We start from the raw sequence: 15,908 nt of genomic DNA, 5'->3' as shown, positions 1-15,908 counted from the left end.
CTCCCTGTAACCTCATTCTTCCACTTGGGTTCCTCTCATTCACACACATGTACTCTGTCTTACTGCGGCTAACCTTCATTCCTCTTCTTTCCAGGACAAACCTCCACCTCTGTAGCTTCTCCTCCACCTGTTCCCTGCTCTCACTGCAGATCACAATGTCATCTGCAAACATCGTAGTCCATGGAAATAGATAGATAGATAGATAGATAGATAGATAGATAGATAGATAGATAGATAGATAGATAGATAGATAGATAGATAGATAGATAGATAGATAGATAGATAGATAGATAGATAGATAGATAGATACTTTAATAATCCCGGAGGAAATTGCACATATCCACTGCTCAGCCAAACACCAGGAAAAAACAAAAACAAAACAGAACATACCACAAGACATACACTACACTAACAGACACATGTAGAATTAACAGTACATATACTAAAAAAAATTAAAATTAAAATATAAACAGTATGAAATTAAAATATAAACATTATAAAATTAAATTAAATACATTTAACCGCATGCTGACCTCGCCACACCCCCCCCACTACTGAGAGAGTTATTGTACCCCCTGATGGCACGGGGCATGAAGGAGGACCTCAGCCTCTCTGTGGAGGTGCTGTGTGACAGCAGTCTGTCGCTGAAGGTGCTCCTCTGCTGAGAGAAGGTGGTGTGCAGGGGGTGGCTGGTGTTGTTCATGATGGCCCTGAATTTAAACATGGTCCTGCTCCCGAGAACTGTCTCCACAGAGTCCAGGCTCAGCCCGACCACTGAGCCCACTCTGCGGATGAGTCTGTTAAGACGGTCCATATTTATTTTCCTGGCCCCACCACCCCAACACACAATGGTGTATGACAGCACACTGGAGACTACGGACTGATAGAACATGAGAAGGAGCTTAGGACAGATGTTGAAGGAGGCCAGCCTCCTCAGGAAGTACATCCTGCTCTGCCCCTTCTTGTACACACAGTCCGAGTTGAGTGACCAGTCCAGTCTGCTGTGTAGCTGCAGTCCCAGGTACTTATAGTTTCCTACCACCTCCACGTCACTGCCCCTGATGATCACTGGTTGTGGAGAGGGAGGTGCCAACCGTAAATCCAGTACCATCTCCTTCGTCTTGGAGACCTTGCGCTGGAGCTGATTCTGTTGGCACCACTCCACGAAGTCAGCCACCAATGCCCTGTACTCCCCCTCATAACCCTCCCGGATACATGCCACAATCGCAGTGTCATCGGAGTACTTCTGTATGTGGCATGTATCCAAGTTGTGATTGAAGTCCCATGTGCAGAGGGTGAAGAGAATGGGGGAGAGCACGGTCCCCTGTGGCGCCCCCATGCTGCTGGTCACCATAGAAGAAAAACAGTCCCCCATACGGATGTACTGGGGTCTGTCCATTAGGTAGTCCGTGATCCAGCTCACGAGGTAGGGGTCCACAGCCATGGAGGTCAGTTTGTCCTGTAGGAGCCGGGGCTGGATGGTGTTGAAGGCGCTCGAAAAGTCAAAGAAGAGCACCCTGACGGCACAGCCCCCGGTGTCCAGGTAGGAGAGCACACGGTGGAGGAGGTACAAGACAGCGTCGTCAGCCCCAACCTTGGCCTGATAGGCGAACTGGAGAGGGTCCATTGCACCCTGCACCTGTGGACGCATGAGCTCCAGGACCAGTCGCTCTAGGGTCTTCATTACGTGGGACGAAAGACCGACCGGTCAGTGGTCGTTGAGCTCAGTAGGGCTTCTTTTCTTGGGTACCGGGATGATGCAGGAGGTCTTCCACAGTGACGGGACCCTCTCCAGCCGCAGACTGAGGTTGAACAATCGCTGCAGGGGGTCCCCTAGTTCCGAAGCACAGGCTCGGAGGAGTCTTGGGGAGATCTTATCCGGTCCAGCTGCCTTATAGGTACGGAGCCTCTGCAGTGTTGTCGTCACCAGGTCTGCAGTGATGACGGTCGCAGTCATGGTGGGAGCAGGAAGTCGTGGCGAGGTTGGAAGTCCAGTGGTTGAGGTGGGGCCGTTGAGCTTCACAGCTGTTGGAATGGGCTCGGGAGAAGTTTCAGGGGCAGGGGTGGAAGGAGAAGTGGCAGGGGTGGAAGGAGAGGAAGCACAGGAGGAGGGAGCATCAGTGGAGCAGTCTGCAGGGCTGGGAGAGGCCTGGGACGAGGAGCTGGGAGTGGTGGGGGAGCTGAACCGATCGAAAAAGCTGTTTAGTTAATTCGCTCGTTCAATTTTCCCCTCCACAGTGCTGCGCCCTTCCCCGTGTCCGGTGATGGTTCTCATCCCATTCCAGACCTCCCGCATCTGGTTGCGCCCCAGCTGCTTCTCCAGCTTCCTCCTGTATGCCTCCTTGGCCTTCCTCAGGCAGAGTCTCACTTCCTGCTGGGCCTTCTTCATCTCCTCCTCGTTCTTGCTCCTGAACGCCCGCTTCTTTCTGTTCAGGACAGCTTTGACTTCCTTTGTTACCCATGGTTTGTTGTTGGGGTAACACCTGACTGTCCTGACAGGGGCCACGGTGTCTACACAGAAGTTCATGTAATCTGTAAAACTCTGAACAGCCCCCTCAATGTCCTCCCCATGTGAGCCCACGATGACATCCCAGTTGGTGGTCTGGAAGCAGTCCTTCAGCATTTCCTCTGCCTCCGGGGACCACCTCCTGACCTGTCGTGTTGTTGCTGGCAGCCGTTTCACCAGCGGGATGTAGGTGGGCTGTAGGTACACTAGGTTGTGGTCTGATTTACCGAGTGGAGGGAGGGGGGTGGCCGTGTATGCCTCCTTAGCATTGGTGTAGATAAGATCAATGGTTCTGTTCTTCCGTGTGGGACAGTATACAGACTGGACCATTGTGGGAAAAGATGAGTCCAAGGTGACGTGATTAAAGTCACCGGTGATAATGACGAGTGCCTCCGGGTGCCGGGTCTGAAGAGCAGAGGTGGTGCCACAGATGGTTTCTCGTGCAGTCTCTGGGTCCGCACGTGGAGGGATGTAGACGGCGAGGACAATAACGTGTGAAAATTCATGCGCCAGGTAGTAGGGTCTGATGCTAACAGCTTTTAGCTCCAGATCGCGGTTACACAGTGTTGATTTCACCGTCACATGTCCCAGATGGCACCATCTATCGTTGGTATAGATGATTAATCCACCTCCTTTCTTCTTACCAGCGGTGTTTGTGTCCCAGTCCACTCGTACGGAGGAGAAGCCGGTTAGTCCGACGTTAGCGTCTGTTAGCCACGTCTCAGAGAACATAAACAAGCTGGTCTCCCGGTAGCGCTGTTCAGTCCTGCACAGTGCCGTCAGTTCGTCCAACTTGTTTGGTAGCGAGTTCACGTTCCCCATGATGACAGAGGGGACGGTGGGCTTGACTCGCCTCCGTTTAGCGGCTCTAGCTTTAGTTTAGTCCTTTCAACGCTACCCGCTCGGCATCCACAATATCTCCATCGGAGCTCGGCGGGGATGAGATCACGTGTTGCTGGGTCTCCTTTGACCCTCATGGACATCAACTCCTCCCTGGAGTATACTAACATATTACTATACATTATCTAAATTTATGTTAAATTAATATACACAGAATTATAGGAAAAAAACGCAAAATTATGCATAACAAACTCGCTCAGAACAGAGGAAACTGCAGCCTGCTTGCGCATGCGCAGAAGGCTACCCTAACAAAAAGGGGCTCAAAGCTGATCCCTGATGCAGTCCCTTCACCACCTTGAACTCCTCGCTCATACCTACAGCACACCTCATCATTGTCTACAGTCCTCATATATGTCCTGCATCACTCCAACATACTTCTCTGCCACTCCAGACTTCCTCACACAATACCACAGTTCCTCTCTGGGCACCGTGTCATAAGCTTTCTCCAGATCTACAAAAACACAATGCAGCTCCCTCTTGCCTTCTCTGTACTTCTCTATCAACATCCTCAAAGCAAATACTGCATCTGTAGTACTCTTTTTTGGCATGAAACCATACTGCTGCTCACAAATGCTCACTACTGCCCTTAGTCTAGCTTCCACTACTCTTTCCCATAACTTCATTGTATGGCTCATCAGCTTTATTCCTCTGTAGTTGCCACAATTCTGCACATCTCCCTTGTTCTTAAAAATGGTCACCAGCACACTTCTCCTCCATTCCTCAAGCATCTTCTCACTATCTAAGATCCTGTTGAACAACCGAGTCAGAAACTCTACTGCCACCTCTCCTAGACACTTCCAAACCTCTACAGGTATATCATCAGGGCCGACTGCCTTTCCACTCTTCATCCTCTTCAGTGCCCTCCTCACTTCATCCTGACTAATCTTTGCTACATCCTGGTCCACAAAAGTCACCTCTTCTAGTCTTCGTTCTCTCTCATTTTCCATGTTCATCAACTCTTCAAAGTACTCTTTCCATCTTCCCATCACACTACTGGCACCTGTCAATAGACTTCCATCCCTATCCTTAATCAACCTAACTTGCTGCACGTCCTTCCCATCTCTGTCTCTCTGTCTTGCCAACCGGTATAGATCAGTCTCTCCCTCCTCATTGTCCAACCTAGCATACAAGTCATCATAAGCTTCTTGTTTGGCCTTTGCTACCTTTACCTTACGCTGCATCTCCCTGTACTCCTGTCTACTCTCCTCAGTCCTCTCAGTGTCCCACTTCTTCGTAGCTAACCTCTTTCTCTGTATACACTCCTGTACCTCCTCATCCACCACCAAGTACTCTCTTACCTGTCTCCCTGATCACATTAGCTGTGGTTTTCCAGTCATCTGGAAGCACCTCCTGGCCTCCCAGAGCCTGTCTTAACTCCTTCCTAAAAGTCATGCAACACTCTTCCTTGTTTAGCTTCCACAATTTTGTCCTCTGCTCTGCCTTTGCCCTCTTCATCTTCCTCACCACCAAAGTCATCCTACACACGACCATCCTATGCTGTTTGGCTACACCCTCGCCTACCACTACTTTGCAGTCACTGATCTCCTTCAGATTACACCATCTACACAAGATGTAGTCTACCTGTCTGCTCCTACCTCCACTCTTATAGGTCACCTTGTGTTCCTGCCTCTTCTGGAAGAACATATTCACTGTAGCCATTTCCATCCTTTTTGCAAAGTCAACCACCATCTGTCCTTCTTTGTTCCTCTTCTGGATACTAAACCTGCCCATCACCTCCTCATCACCTCTGTTACCTGTATTGAAGACCTCGATTGAAGTCTGCACCAATGACAACTCTCTCACTTCTAGATATGCTCTTCATCACTTCATCAAAGTCCAACCAGAACTTCTCCTTCTCCTCCAGCTCACATTCTACCTGTGGAGCATACCCACTAACAACATTGAGCATCACACCTTCTATTTCTAGCTTAAGACTCATCACTCTATCCGACACTCCTTTTACCTCCAGGACATTCCTAACAAACTCCTCCTTCAAGATAACTCCTACTCCATTTCTCTTCCCATCTACACCATGATAGAACAACTTGAACTCTGCTAATAAAATTCTAGCCTTGCTACCTTTCCACCTGGTCTCCTGGACACACAGTATGTCTACCTTCCTCATCTGCATCATGTCAACCAACTCTCTACCTTTTCCTGTCATAATTCCAACATTCAAGGTCCCTACTCTCAGTCTTATACTCTTGGCGTTCCTCTTCTCTCTCTTCCTGCGAACACACTTTCTCCCTCTCCTTCTTCGACCAACAGTAGTCTAATGTCCACCGGCACCCTGTAGGTGAACAGCATTGATGGCGGTCGTTGTTAATCCGGGCCTCGACCGATCCAGTATGGAAGTCATCGGTTCGATTCGTATGTCTGACTTCGCAAAAGTTGTACGTCGGATGCCCTTCCTGGCACAACCCTCTGTATTCTTCCTTTCCTCCTCTCCTTCTTCGACTAATTCCGTCGGATGCTTCGGCTATTTCCGTCGGCTATTTCCGTCGGCGGCGCAAGAGAGAGAAAAAGTTTGTTATCGCTCGGGGATTTTCGCGAGTCCTAAAAAGTTGCAAGTTTTAGCCTTTTTTTCCTAAAAATAGGAACGCCACTGTGGCTACACAGTCTTGTAGCTAATCTGGAATTTACACGCCTATAGATAGAGAGAGAGAGAGAGAGAGAGAGAGAGAGAGAGAGAGAGAGAGAGAGAGAGAGAGAGAGAGAGAGAGATGTAGATATATAGACAGACACACACACACACACACACACACACTGCTCACCTCAGGGTTCCCTGCCAGAATGTTAGTATTCATCCTTGTTTCAAGTATTCGTTTTTCTGGCCCAAAATCCTTGAACTGATTCTGCCGTCACCCCTGGAATCTGCCCATTGCCTGCTCCTCCTTGGATTTGTTTGCCCATTTAGACTGATTACCTGGTATTCTGAACTCTGCTTGGTATTAAATACAAACTTCAATTCTGCATCTGCCTACTCTCCCCTCATGTTTTGGGTTTCACTCTCCAGATTTATTAGGATTTATCACAGGATTTATCATTGCAGTTTTTTGTAAATTCTGCGCTACCTGAACTTCTGACGCCTGCAAGTTATCCTGATAATTTTTCATTGTACTGTGTCTACATTCATAGATCCGCCAATGTGCTATACACAACAATGACTTCCGCAAACGCGCACACACGTATGCGGGCACGCGCGCACACACACACACACGCACACACACACGCGCGCACACACACGCACACACACACACACACACACACACACACACACACACACACACACACACACACCCATATACAGTATATATACTATATACAGTATATAAATGAAAATGTTTGAATTTTACATAATTTTAAATGTTTAATTGCCTGAATGAATCAAACATGTCTTTCTCACAGCATGTAGATATTTCAACTCACATTCCATGAACATAAGAATAAAGTTATTGTTTTTCTGCTAATTAATAAATACATAAATCACCAGCAACTGATTAGCTATATTTTCCTGATTATTACACACATTCAGTGCTAGAAATTCACAAAACTATAGTCTGTTTATTTTTATCTGCCTCTCAGAAATCTCTGTAAACATATGTATAAACAAAAAGATATGTTACAATTTGCTTAAAATTTGCAGTGATATTTCAAAAAAAAATGTGAAGCCTCTATAAAATCATGTTTAGTAAATATATAGTATGTCTGTGAGTGAGTGAGCGAGAGTGAGAGATGTAGCAGCTGGCTCACACAGTGGGTATTAGGTGGGGTAATCTGTCAGAGTTGGCACAGGGAAGTGACATCACCTGTCACAATGTTTAATTAACACCTTGAACAGTGTGTGTCATCTGCAGCCTGTGTGCTTATTCACAGGTGTTTGAGCTGACTCATTTGTAAAGGATCATGTGCACATACACTGTGTGTGTGTGTGTGTGTGTGTGTGTGTGTGTGTGTGTGTGTGTGTGTGTGTGTGTGTGTGTGTGTGTGTGTGTGTGTGTGTGTGTGTGATATGATCTCTATGGGGCTAAATTAGCATGACAATTTGCGTGATTGTGTATTTGTGCATTTCAATTCAAATGCTGGCTGTGTGTTTGTTTGTGTGCGTGTGCATGTGAGTGTATGTGTGTGTCAATGACGGCTGAGGTCACTCCTGGGGCTTTTAATCTGGACTCGCATCAGGAAGTGGGAAGGCTTCAGATGGTCTGATTGGAGTTGTTGCCGGCAACCCAGAGGTTCACCAGCTGTACCAATAATGCACTTCCTGTGACTGACTCTCTCAATTTACACACACACACATACAAACACACACACACACACACGCACATACAAACACACACACACACACACACACACACACACTCACACACACACACACATACACACACACACACACACACACACACACACGTTTATGCATGCAAATTGATGCTTTCTAATTATCTAGCAATGAGCTAGACCTTAAACATCCTCTGTCACACCCTGGAGTTCTCAAGTCTAAGTACTAAATATTTCTCACATCATGTTCTGTTCAGGGTACTTAAATGTGAGGTAGTTCAGATTCAGTTAAACAATTATGACAATGGTTAGATTTCTGTTAGCCACAGACCAATACCTATTGTTTGTGTACATGCAGTACATGTTAAGATATATTCTGACTGCCAGTATTCCGAAGAAGCTCAAAAACCACCACACAATTAGTTAGAGTAAAATCCGGCATATAAACCTCTCCTTTTTTTCACATGTTCCGAACCCAGCGGCAGCAGAAAGTACAAGAGCAAGACAGACAGGTGGAAGAAAACCTACAGTAATTTTGAACAGACATTTTGCATATCATGCACACCTCTTATGATGGAAAACACGCAAAGACAGTCATATGATGCAGCTTTTAAGTTAAAGGCTGTTGAAGTAGGAAACAGAGCTGTTGCACATAAGCTTGGCATAGTGAATTAATGGCAACATATTGGAGATCAATCAAGTTTTATTTATATAGCGCTTAATCATGGTAACAGACATTTCAAAGCACTTTAACAGACAGGGAAACCCAACTGAACCCTCCAGAGCAAGCATAAGTGACAGTGGCGGGGAAAAACTCCCTCGATGAGGAAGAAACTCCGGGCAGGACCCAAACTCTTTTGGACGGCCATCCGCCTTGACCAGTTGGGTTGAAAAGAAATCAAAGGAAGATAAGAACAAGGAAAGAGAAAAATAGACAGAGAGAGAGTGGCAGATAGGCCAAATAGAGTCAGTGTCAATATGGTTAAAGTTATTGTGACGGGTAGAAAATGTTCCTCCTGGGCCACCACAGTTAGATAGCAGTCAGCTGCTCCTACCAATCAGCCAGAAATTGGTATAAGGTGTCACTATGCTTCCTTTCTGGCTACGAGTTGACTGCTACACATGCTGCCGTAAGTTGTCTTCTGTTTTTTTTATGTTTGTGTGCTTTGTATGTGTTTTTAGATTTATTTTTGTCATATGTTCGGTTTTGTTCAGTGGCTTCCCTCATGCCCACACAGGTGGATTCCTGGAGAGGATTGTTCCACAGGAGGTAAAAGGACAATTCCTTTAGTGTACAAACTGTTTTATTTGGCAGAGGTATTTAACCTGTCTTTTTATTTTATACAGACTGCCAGTGCTGTTTGGTTTTTATAGTTTGGTTTCATTGTTTGGTTTTAATTGTTTTATTTTATTCGATTTTATTGGTTAGGCTTTCGTGCCCTTTTATACTCCTTGATTTTATTCTAGGCTTGTATTTTCCCCCAAGACAACAAACTGTACCGTTGCAGCAGTCCTGTCAGCTTTTAACGTGTTTTTAATTGTTCTTTCTATTGCATGAGTGCTGCGGGGCGGTGACAGGGAGCTGCTTTGGACGGTGGAGCCATCGGTGGCCGGTGCCCCTCACTTCAGCTCCACACTCCCCTTAATTTGTGTGTGTAGTGGCTTTTACACAGCCTTCACGTTTTACACTTTACCCCTTGTCTTTTTGGTTGTTTGCTGTGTGAGTGTGAGTGTCGGGCACGGAGCTGGGTGAGTGCTCCAGCCTCGATTGGCTCCCTAATTACAGTCATCTCTGCCGTCCTGCAGTGCTCATGCAGACCTGACAGGTCTGATAGGTCTTTTGGCATTCTTGTTCTTTTTACTCTCTTTTAATAATAGTCTTGGGGGAAGAACTTTGTCTCTGCCCATTATTGGACCGTCCAATTTTTTTTAAATATCTGTGGCCTGTTCACCAACTTAAACAAATCTTACAAATTGGTTATTTACTGTTCCTGAACTTTCTGAGTTCTCAGTTGCAAGCTGCGGTTACATTATGTTCCCAATTGCTTAAGTCAAGGCACAATTACAGCTGCGTGGATGACTGTATGGCGGCATGGAGGAAGAAAGGAAGCAGGACCCCAACCAATGGATAGATGAGGGGTCGTACTGGTGGGCTTGGAGGTGCAGGTCCACAGAGGAAGGTCCACAGCGGATGGGTGGATGAGGGGTGGAAAAGTATGATGACATGAAGGAAGAGAGGCAGCAGGACCCCAGCCGATGGTTAGGTGAGGGGTGATACTGGTGTATGAGAGGTGCAGGTCCACAGCAGATGGTCCACAGCGGATGGGTGGATGAGGGGTGGATCAGTATGGTGGCGCGGAGGGAAAAAAAGGAAGCCTGACCCCAGCCGATGATTAGGTTAGGGGTGGTACTGGTGGGATGGGAAGAGCAGGTCCGTAGCGGATGGGTGGCTGAGGGGTGAACCTGAGAAAAACCTGTGAGGACATAGAGCACAGAGACTCCAGGGAAAAAATTGAGTTAGTAGGGTGTGATTGGAGACTTGGAGAGTGAGATCGGAGAGGAGGAGGAGGAGTATAGAGATTGTTGGAAAGAAGGAGGAGGAGAGAGGAACTCAGTGAGTCTGGATGTTGAGTCTCCAGCAGTGTAAGTATATAAGAAAAAACGTAGTAGCTTAAGTTGCCTTAATTGTAAAATTTGTGAAAAAGAAAAGTTTTAATTCTAGTCTTATATAGTGAGAGGGTGTCTGCCTCCCGAACTGAGGTAGGGAGGTGGTTCCACAATAGAGGGGCTTGATAGCAAAAGGCTCTAGCCCCCGTCCTACTTTTGTAAATTCTAAGAACCACCAGTAGGACAGTATGTTGAGAGCGTAATGCTGTAGATGGATTATATGGAACTAAAAGTTCCTTCAGATAGGTCGGTGCCTGGCCATGAAGGGCTTTGTAAGTGAGGAGGAGTATTTTAAAATCTATCCTAGCTTTCACAGGAAGCCAGTGCAGAGAAGCCAACAAAGGAGAAATATGGTCTCTGGTACTGGTCCTGGTCAGAAAACGGGCAGCAGCATTTTGAATTAATTGAAGAGTCTTCAGTGACTTTTTGGGGCAGCCTGAAAAAAGTCCATTACAGTAATCAAGTCTGGAAGTGATGAAAGATTTGGATTAATTTCTCTGCATCATTCTTTTAAAATATGCCTGATTTTAGCGATGTTTTGGAGATGGAAAAAGGCCGTTCTAGAAACCTGCTTAATGTGTGTGATAAACCAGAGATCCTGACTAAGATGACACCTAGATTCCTCGCAGTGGTTTCGGCCTCAAACGTGATGCCATCCAAGGCTATTACATCACTTGGCACTACATCCCTAACAGTTTTTGGGCCGAGCATAATGATCTCAGTTTTATCAGAATTGAGATGCAAAAAGTTATTGGTCATCCAATCTTTGATCTCTTTGATACACGCCTTTAATTTGCACAGCTGATTGACTTCATCAGGTTTAACCGAGAGGTATAATTGTGTATCATCGGCATAACAGTGGAAGTTTAGCGACTATTTTCTCCAAGATCTTAGACAAAAACGAGAGATTTGAGATGGGTCGATAATTATTTAGAACAGTAGGGTCCAGGTTAGGTTTTTTGAGAAGTGGCTTGATTACAGCTACTTTAAAGGACCGTTGTACATATCCAGTTGATAATGACAGGTTAATTACATTAAGGAAGTTGTTGCTAAGTAAAGGTAAGGCTTCTTTGATGAGTTTAGTTGGAATTGGATCTAACAGACAGGAGGATGGTTTAGCTGAGGAGATTATTTTAATCAGCTGACTGATCTATATTGGAGAAAAGACATCCATAGAACCAAAGGGTTCAGGAGTCAGCTGTGTGTTTTCCGGATCAAAGGGACCTAAAGAAGGACCAGAGTTTGAGGACAGGACGCCATTAATTTTGTCTCTGATGAGCAGGATCTTATTATTGAAGAAATTCATAAAAACATTGCTGTGGAGACTTGATGGAATACTAGGCTCAAATGCATTGTGGTTCTTTGTCAGTCTGGATACAGTACCGAACAAGAATCAGTGATTGTTTCTATTGTCCTTGATTAATGATGAATAATAGGCTGCTCTAGTGGAACGAAGTGCCTTCCTGTATGTATGTAAACCATCTTGCCACGCAGTGTTCTCCTAGTTTAGTAGAATGCCATTTCCTCTCAAGTTTTCGGGATTCTTGCTTTAATTGGTGGGTATGAGAATTAAACCAGGGAGCTCGCATCCACTGTTTTATAGTCTTATTTTTTTAGTGGAGCAATTAAATCTAAGGTTTTTCGCAGAGAGTCTGAAGTAAAGTCAACAAACTCATCAATTTGAGATGGACTAACGTCAACCGAGTTCGGAAAATGACCCGCTGTGTAGTTCAGTAGTGGGATTAGATTAAGCACACTTGGGATTTCTTCCCTGAATTTAGAAATAGTATGATCTGATAAATTTCTCGTACAAACTTTTTTTGCAGGAAGGGAATTACACAATAACCGAATGTCGAAAGTTGTCAGGCAGTGGTCAGAAAGGATAGGATTATGTGGAAAGATGACTAACTCTTCAATTTCAATCCCATAAATCAGGACTAAGTCCAGAGTATACTTGAACTGGTGAATAGATTCATGTACACACTGACTAAAGCCTATGGAGTCTAGTAATGACATAAATGCCCTATTGAGGCTATCATTACTGTCATCCACGTGAATATTGAAATCACCAGCAATAATGACTTTATCAGTTTTAAGAATTAAACTAGTTAAGAAATCGGCAAATTCAGATAATTTAGGTGACTAGGAGGAGTACCTTCATTTTGGGAAAAATGCTCATCCTCACTTAGCCAGGTTTCCGTTAAACAGAATAAATCTATATGATAATCTGATACAATGCTATTGATTAAAACAGCTTTTGAAGACAGAGATCTAATATTTAGGAGACCCAAATTTTATTGTTTTGTACTGCGGAGCTGTTGAAGTGCTGGTTTTGATTTTTATTAAATTTGGATGTCCAGTTGCTTTCCTCTGGACTTGAAATGGCTTAAGTTTACATGAATCAACTTTAAACGGTCGAGTGACAGACACAGTCGCAATGCTGTGTACAGTGGGTAACACTACAGTGGGTAACATTGCAGCGGGTGAAGGTACAATGGGTGACCGTTCTAGGAGTGCAGAGACCTGTATAAGACTGCGACTCTGCATCCCGGTCTCAACTCTGGGTCAGGGTTTTGGGGCAGAAATAAATGTGGTCAGATTTTTTGACAGGAGAGAAGTGCCATTCCAAGTGGGATGTATGCCGTCTCTCCTAATGAGACCGGGTTTTCCCCAAAAAGTCCGCCAATTATCAACAAACTGTATGTCATTAGCAGGACACCACCTAGACAGCCAGCAGTTGAGTGAAGACATGCGGCTAAACATGTCATCACTGGTCATATTGGGAAGGGGAGCAGAGAACACTACGGAGTCCGACATTGTTTTGGCGTAGCTGCACACCGACTGGATATTAATTTTTGTGACCTCCGATTGGCGTAACCGGGTGTCATTACCGCCGACATGAATTACTATCTTACTATATGAACGTTTATCTTTAGCCAGCAGTTTCAAAAATGACTCAATGTCGCCCACTCTGGCACCCGGGATACATTTGACTATGGTCGCTGGTGTCTTTAGATTAACGTGCCGCACCTCAGAGCTGCCAGTCACCAGAGTAGGTTCCTCAGCGGGTGTGTCGCTGAGCGGGGAAAAGCTGTTGGAGATATCGAGTAGTTGCAGGGATTGGTGGTGAACCCGAGGCTTTTACCTGCCACTATGCTTCCTACGAACAGTCACTCACTGCTCCTGCTCGGGGGCTGCTGGAGGACGGCTAACCTGAGCTGGGGAGTGGCTGGCATGAGCTGGTGGGTCCGCTCCGGCTAAAGCTACCTGACTAGGTGGCACAGCTATGTTTTCAGTTAAGGCGCGAACCAGTGCCTCCAATTGACTAAGCCTTGCTTCCATCCGAGAAAAAGCGCTACACTTCGTGCAGATGCCCCTTCCGCTGAAGGAAAGGGGGGGAAAACTATAAATCAGACAAACTGAGCAGCAGAGGGAGGGAGAGGGAGGAGAATGGATAGAAGGAAGCGTAGCCATAGTTGGCAGCTAAAATAATCTAAGCTAGCTCTGAACTACGGCAGATTAATAAAACGGCTCGTAAAAAGTTAGCTGAAATATGTGAGCTTTCGCCATCAAGTTTTGAGATGGAGAGAACTCGCTTCCTCTACAATTATAAAATGACACAAGATATTAACAGTGATTGTGTGACAAAAGCGAACTAAAACGCCGCAGTTAAATACACCAGGAAATGACAGAAAACACTTAACACAACAGCAAGTGACGACTTGATGATGATCAAGCAACTTTTCTTGCCAGTCTTTTTTTTTTTTGCTCTTTTAACCTCCTCCTCCTTATACCCCCCACCCCATTCCCACCCCATCCAAATGGCGGTGCTCCATAGAGGTGTAATTTCCCCAAGGGGATAAATATCATACAATTTCATCTTATATAATTAGGCTGTGACGTCTGTTTTATAGCACCACACACATTTGCACACATTTAAACCAGTTCTTTTTTGGAATACAATTTTTTTCATGTATCTATTTTACTGGCTATCTGGTTAACACAGTGCACTTTGTATATTCTTAATGTTAACAGAATTTTTTATGCTCTGTTAAATAAATAAAAATTTCTCTCAGATCTATTGCTCTTTTTGTCTGTCTGTATTTTCTCTCGCTCTCATGCTGAATTTTTTCTTAATTCCATCCTGCTGTGGTTTGACTACTTCATCATTTCAGGCTCTGTGACAGCAAGACATTAATCCTCTCTCTCTCTCTCTCTCTCTCTCTCTCTCTCTCTCTCTCTCTCTCTCTCTCTCTCTCTCTCTCTCTCTCTCTCTCTCTCTCTCTTGTGTGTGTGAGTATGTACACTATACGTGTATATATGTGTGTGTATATATATATATATATATATATATATATATATATATATATATATATATATAATGAATATATCATACAGACACCCACTATCATTCCCTCTTTCTGTGTCTCATGTATACACAAGACACACATCCACAAATGTATACGCACACACACTACACATAAGCAGTCACATGTGCATGTATTGCATAAGCGTGAACACAATACATAATCTCATCCAATCAGAAATACCTGCATTGACATTGACAAGCACACTTACTTGTATGTGCCTAAAATTCCCACACTGCTGAATTTATGCACACATGTGACTGCATGAATAAGCACACAACCTGGAGGTGGATGACAGATTGGGAAAGAGATTCAATTCCTCTTCAAGCACAGAGCATGTTCATCTTATTACCACATCGTCCAGTCTGTGGAGTGAAAGATGTGAAATGAAAAACATCCCTGACATTTACAAACAGTATAGAAATGAAAGGTAACACAATCAATAGATGGTACAAAGTTTTACAAGATCCTCATACATTATCATATACCGTATAATACATTTGGATTCATGGATTCATATAGCTATTGCTCCGAAAGTGCACCATGGAACCACATGAAAGACAAACATGCACGCGCTAATTCGCCTAAACTGCATGTATTTGGAGATGGGAGGAACCCGGAGAAACTGGAGAAAACCCACGCAGACACGGGGAGAACATACAAACGCTGCACAGAAAGGAACTTGAACCTAGACCTGTCTTGCTGTGCGGCGACAACACTACCCACTGTTCCACCATGCCGCCTGTGTTAATATTTTCTTAGTCATTAATATAACACCATTTAGTAATATCATGGGATTTTCCATCCCCTGGGGGAAATTCACTTTACTTGATTGTAATTCTAACTAAAATCTTGTCCTTTGGCTTCCTAGTCTAACACAGTCTTGGACTAGGAAGCCAAAAGACAAGTTCTTCAAATTCTTTCAATTATAATTCCGTCTATGCCACCGGCCAGTTTCTTTTCCAGCTCCTAACTCTCTGAGGTACCCCTGACTATGACCTCAATGAGGTATTCAGTAAGGCAAAGGTCATCTCTCTGCCCCCCATCGGCCCTACAAGCCCTACAACTGATTGATATCCTGCCCGGAACCACCACCTCCATGAATCATTGACAGAACACTTACCATCACGGTTCACCGTCTGCTGCGCTCCCGTCTATTGGATCGAGTTCTGGACTTTGGTTTGGGCAAT

At 44.9% G+C, this 15,908-nt stretch overlaps 1 pseudogene; it reads right to left on the bottom strand.

Annotated features, from left to right (window-relative positions):
• Positions 1 to 12,916: 12,916 nt before the first annotated feature.
• On the bottom strand, positions 12,917 to 13,825 carry LOC137592538 (uncharacterized; annotated as a pseudogene).
• Positions 13,826 to 15,908: the final 2,083 nt, after the last annotated feature.

This window comes from Antennarius striatus, chromosome 3 (assembly GCF_040054535.1).
Source record: "Antennarius striatus isolate MH-2024 chromosome 3, ASM4005453v1, whole genome shotgun sequence".
In the NCBI taxonomy this organism is placed as follows: Eukaryota; Metazoa; Chordata; class Actinopteri; order Lophiiformes; family Antennariidae; genus Antennarius; species Antennarius striatus.
The sequence above is the reverse complement of the archived record's forward strand: the minus strand, read 5'-3'. Positions and strand labels throughout refer to the sequence as shown.